The sequence below is a fragment of the Pteropus alecto genome, unplaced genomic scaffold (genome assembly GCF_000325575.1).
Source record: "Pteropus alecto unplaced genomic scaffold, ASM32557v1 scaffold29, whole genome shotgun sequence".
Lineage (NCBI taxonomy): Eukaryota > Metazoa > Chordata > Mammalia > Chiroptera > Pteropodidae > Pteropus > Pteropus alecto.
In genome coordinates, this window is record NW_006443120.1 from 1,450,389 (window position 1) to 1,456,388 (window position 6,000).

The window sequence follows — 6,000 nt, forward strand, 5'->3', positions numbered from 1 at the left end:
GTGATGAAACCAGCTCTGACACTTAGCCACAAGAGCAATTAATTCAGTGTGCAACCATGAGCAAATTATATTTAATAGTAATTTCATACTGTGTATTTTTTATTGTTTTTAACACTTAAACTTAGTCATATTTTAGATAACAAATATAGTCATTTTTCTTTCCAGCAACTGCTGAATTTGGATCTGAGTCCCATAAACCTTCTCCTCTACAATCCACTGGTGATCTACATTTGAAAGCCTCACAAGAACATGTACAAATCTTGATGAAAAATTATATGATCTGAAACATAAATAATAAAAATGTATTTACTGATCTGTTTATATAACTTTTTAATTGTTGCCATTAACCATATGACATGTGAACATTTTTATTAAAGGAAAATATTTGTGTATCATATGTGGATGTTCCAAATTTATATAGTATTTAAAACTGTTTCTTGACATCTATCTAAATTTTCAGCAGATTTTGTGAATGAAAACGAGCCCAAATACCAGCTGTTTAAGCAAGACCCAAATGGCCACATTTTCATGAGTACTTTAATGGTGTTCAGTGATAGCTCTTTCGTATTTTTCAACATTTTAATTTTTCATTGAATTTATTGATGTGACATTGGTTAATAAAAGTATATAGGTTTCAAAAGTAATGTTTAATAATATATCACATATATATTACATTGAGTGTTCATCGCCCAAAGTAAAGTTTTCTTCCATCCCTATATATTTGACCCACGTTACCCTTATCTACCTCCCCCCACTCTCTTTTCCTTCTGGTAACTACTAGACTGTCGTCTGTGTCCATGAGTCCCTACTTGTTTCTCTTGTTTGTTTAATGCTTTCAATTTTATATCGCATTTATGAGTGACATCCTGTGGTTCTCAATGTTTTCTGTTTGACTTATTTTGCTTAGCATGATCGTCTCAAGATCCAACCATGTTATTGCAAATAGCAGTATTTCATCTTTTCTCATGGCGGAGTGATATTCCATTCTATATATGCCCCACTTCTTCTTTATCCGGTCATCTATTGGAGGACACTTCAGTTGTTTCCAAATCTTGGCCACAGTGAATAATGCTGCTGGAAAGATTGGGGTGCATATATCTTTATGAATGAATGTTTTCAAAATTTTGGGATAAATACCCAGAAGAGAGATTGCTGGGTCATATGGTAGTTCTATTCTTAAATTTCGGTGGTACCTCCATGCTCTTTTCTATAGTTGCCGTACCAATTTACATTCCTAGGATTGTTTGCTTTTATTGTTGTTGACTTGTATGAGTTCTTTGTTTATTTTGGCCATTAGGCCCTTATCAGAGATGTTGATTGCAAATATATTCTTCCATTTAGTTAGTTTCCTCTTTGTCTTGTTGATTTTTTTTTTCTTTTTTCTGTGCAAATGCTTTTTTAGATTGATATAGTCCCATTCATTTATTTTGGCTTTATTTCCCTTGCCTTTGAGGTCAAATTCATAAAATCCTCTCTAAATCCAAGGTCCATGAGTTTAGTACCTATGTTTTTTTCTATGTAATTTATTGTTTCAGGTATTATATTTAAGACTTTGATTCATTTTGAGATCATTTTAGTGTATGGTGACAGAGTCTAGTTTTATTCTTTTGCATGTGACCTCCCAATTTTTTAGCACCATTTATTGAAAAGCCTTTCCTTTATCCATTGTATGTTTTTGACTTCTTTGTCAAATATTACTTGCATACACACACACACGCACACACATACGTGTGCGTGCATGTGTGTGTGTGTGTGTGTGTGTGTGTGTGTGTGTGTGTGTGTGGCTTATTTGTGGACTCTCCATTCTTTCCACTGGTCTGTGTCTGTTTTTCTGCCAATACCATGGTATTTTGATTTTTGTCACTTTTTAGTATAAAAAGTCAGGCTGAGTGATACCTCCTTCCTCATTCTTCTTTCTCAAGACTGCTTTCACTATTTGGGGTATTTTTTTAATTCCTTAGAAATCTGATGTTTGTTTGTTCTTTTTCTCTAAAAAATATTAATAGGATTTTGATGGAGATTGCATAAAATCTGTATATTGCTCTGGGCAATAAGGTTACTTTAACTATTATGATTCCTCCAATCCATGAACACAAAATATCTTTCCATTTTTTGTGTCTTCTTTAATTTATTTTAATAATGTCTTATACTTTTCAGTGTATAGGTCCCTCACATACTTCATTATGTTTATTCCTAGGCATTTTATTCTTTTTGTTGCAATTACAAATGAAATTTGTCTTCAAGCAGCCATGCTTTGTTTGGAATGCAGGAAATACTGTGCAAGCTAACGTAAGCTCCTAGAGGAGAGAAAACTTGTCTTATTCATCTTTTTATATTCTCTCACTACCCTCCTCAATAACTACTTACAGAATTAAGGATTTTTACACCATTATCTAACTATTGATATATTGCATGGGAAAAACAGAAAAGAAAAGAAAGGAGATACCATCAACCATTTGTTTTAATAAATAGGTTTTATTGCTGGCTCTGTCCCTTGCTTATTGTTTGTTGTTGTTTTTGTTAAATCACTTGACCATTTACCCTTGTATAAAATTAGAACTAGAAAATCTCTACTTCTCAAGATGGTTAATATGATCAAACAAAAAATGCATATGCAAAGACTTTGAATATGGCAAGATGCTAAAAGAATGAATCGAAGATTTCATTGTATTTGTAATTTAAGTTGGACATTAGATATCAGAAAGGTATGTTAGTGGATTAAATGCTGACACTGGCCGCCCAAGAAGCCTGTAGTTAAAATCAACATTCCTACTATCTTTAAAATAGAGATCATTTTCTCTAGATTCGTATAAATTGAAAAGGGAGCAACTAGATAAGAAACCTTCGTAGGTTTTTGTCAGTAATATAGATTCAAGTAGATTTTAAAAATTAAGCTAGAATCTGTGAATATTCATTTAAAAACAAAACTGCATAAGGCTTTTATAAAAGTAATTAAGGTGAAATAAAGTGATCAGAGTAGAGCCCTAATCCAGTGGGATAAATGTCCTTATAAGAAGAAAAGAAACCAGAGTTCTTGCCCTTTCCTTGCTCATGCACCAGAGAAAGGCCATGTGAACATGCAAAGAGAAGGCGGCCATCTACAGGTCAAGAAGAGGGACCTCACCAAAATCCAACCAAGCTGGCATCTGGATATCAGATTTCCAGCCTTCAGAACTGTGTGAAAATAAATTTCTGGGCTTTTTTTTATGGCAACCCAAGTAGCCTTATACAGGGTTTTAAATAATAGAATCTGAGTAATTAGTTTTGAAGGCTTAAATAAAATCTCTAAGGATCACATTAAAGGTGGATATTTTCAACCATTGTAATGCTTTGAAATTAAGTACTCTGTCTGGCTGGCTTATACTTGCCTTTTGTTCTGTTTTGTTCCTCTGCTCTCTCTAAAAAGTTAAGGAATAGCAAAGATATCTGCTCATTTGTGTTCCTTCCTATCCCTTTCTGAACAACACAGCTCTATTACTAGATGGGCAAAAATATTTTTCTAAGAATCTTTTACAATCAATGGTAAAGAATTTGAGGGAGGCAGGAGAGACTCTCTGCTTGGAAGTTAGGAGAATAGTAATCCTTAATCATTGCTACCTTTTATTAAGCATCTACAAAGGAAAAGACGCTTTTCTAAAAATTGACACACATCATTTTTTACTTACAAAACAATACAAACTAGATATTTCCTTTCTTTCCCTCTTTTCATTTACTCTAATTTTTGCAATATTGATGTTATTTGTTTTTACATAAGTGGAATGTGATTGTTATTTTAAAATTTGAGAAATTATAATAAGAGAGAAAAAAACATTCTTAATATACTACTCAGAACCAACCTTATTAATGCCATTCTAGTATGCATATATAGAAATAGATGATAGATATATACACATATACACATGTATACATATTTTATACATACAAACAGAAAAAAGGTAATTATATATATGAATAACATTAAATTGACTAAAATTTAATAGAGAAAAAATGAATTGAAATAGCACTGGAGAAATTCATAAACTTAGATAACATTTCTTCACCAAAAGAGAGAGTAGTTCTTAAATATTCTACATAAAGTCACCTTAAAATAAAAACATTTTTAAAAGAGATTAATAATTTGAAGTCATATTCCTTATTATTGATTTTCCACTTCACTTTAGAAATTACCACACTCATACACTTCCTCTCCCATTTCTTCCCTTGTTTTCTAGGGCATAAAGTTCTTTACTTTCTTGCATCGTATTTTCTTTTTTTCAGATCTTTTGTTTTATATTGCTCTACTGTCTTCTCACATTAAGTGTTAACTGTGGTCAAGTCTGACCCAAATGATTTGCCTGCCTCAAATATAGCCTGTTTCTCTCTCTTTTCCATTTTTATCTCTCTATAATACATCCTTTGCTTAAAAGTTGAAGTGAGCTTTTGAAGATGTAAATCAAATCATGTCATTCCCTGCTTAAAGTTCTTCTATTACATCCCATTTTACTGAGAACATATTCTAAATTTTTTCTAATGGTCTTCAAAGAATCCCATGATTCCATTGGTCTCACCAATCCCTCAAACTTCCATCTCCCTCCCTCTAGTGGCCACATTGTTCTTTCATTTTTTATGCTTCAGCATACCTATCTCTTCTTGTCTAAGGGCCTTCACCATCTTTTAGATCACCTCTTTCTTCCAAGAGGCTTTCTCTGACCACGTTATCTCTCCTACACCACCAACCTCAGACTCATTCATATTGTCCCATTACCCAGTGTCCTTCGTTTTACTCTCCACTCTGCACCCTCTGTCAATGCCCAACTCTGGACTGAAGGCAGGAAATCAATCATGAGTTCGTGATCATCTACCATCATTAGTTCATGCATAAGTTCTCTCTTATTTTGTTGTATTATTTTCCTCCTTTCTTATCCTCAGTTTCTTCAAGGGTACCCGTCCTTATGATATATTATGCTATATATTCTGTTTCTTCCTTTTCTTTTTATTTAACAGTATGCTTTGAGACTTATCTGTAGAGATATACATAGATCTAGTTTATTCATTTTAAGTGCTATGTAGTATTCCATTATTTGCATGTCTCACATATTTATTCTCTCATTGATAAACATGGGATCTTGTTCCAATGTTGTTATTCTAAGCAACATTGTAATGAATATCCACATATATGTCTCTGTGATTGCTGTGAGGACTTTTTGCAGATATTTACTTAAGAATAGAATCACTAGATTGGTGGTGTGTGCATACTCAAATTCAAAAAAACTTTGAAATTGTTCTCTAAAATGCTACACCAGCTTGTGTTTCTACAAGCAAGTGGGCCAAGGTTGGTGTCTGTCTTAATTCCATTTTTTTTCTCTGTTAACATTTTATATTGTCCAATTTATACATTTTTACCAATCTAATACTTACTGAGTGGACCTCATTGTTGCTTTAATTTATATTTCTCTATTTTATGGTGAGGCCGAGTATCTCATAAGCCATTGGACTTTCCATTTCTATTTGGCTCATTCTCTTTGTTTTGACTTACAGTTTCATGTATATCCTATTTAATAATCCTTTAATTGTAGTTTAAATTAGAAACATCTTCTCTCAGTTTGTCTCCTATCACCTTTTTTGAATAAAAATTTTTCATATTTCTTCAATGAATTCCATCAATTTTCCTGTATAACATAAATTTTACATGTTATTAAAGAAATAATTCCCCAAAACAATGACACAAAAATAACCCCCTATATTGTTTTCTAATAGGTGTATATTTTGCTTTTCATGCTTAAAATTTGAAACTATGTAGAATTAGTTTTGTTATATTTTAATTTTTGTACATATGTTGAACTAATTTCCCCAGCTCAATTGATTTAAATATTAATATTTCCCAATGGTTTGTAATTTCTATATTGTCATATATTTTATATGACAATATAGAAATTATCATATAAAATATTAAATTGTCATATAAAAATTGTCATATAAAATATTGAATATTAATATTTCCCAATGGTTTGTAATTTCTAT

General features: G+C 31.9%; 1 protein-coding gene across 1 annotated transcript in view; it reads left to right on the forward strand.

The window, feature by feature from the left end:
* The window catches only part of LOC102878602 (ankyrin repeat domain-containing protein 26-like), a 115,418-nt gene that overhangs the window by 108,389 nt on the left and 1,029 nt on the right, over positions 1-6,000 (forward strand). The window lies entirely within an intron of this gene.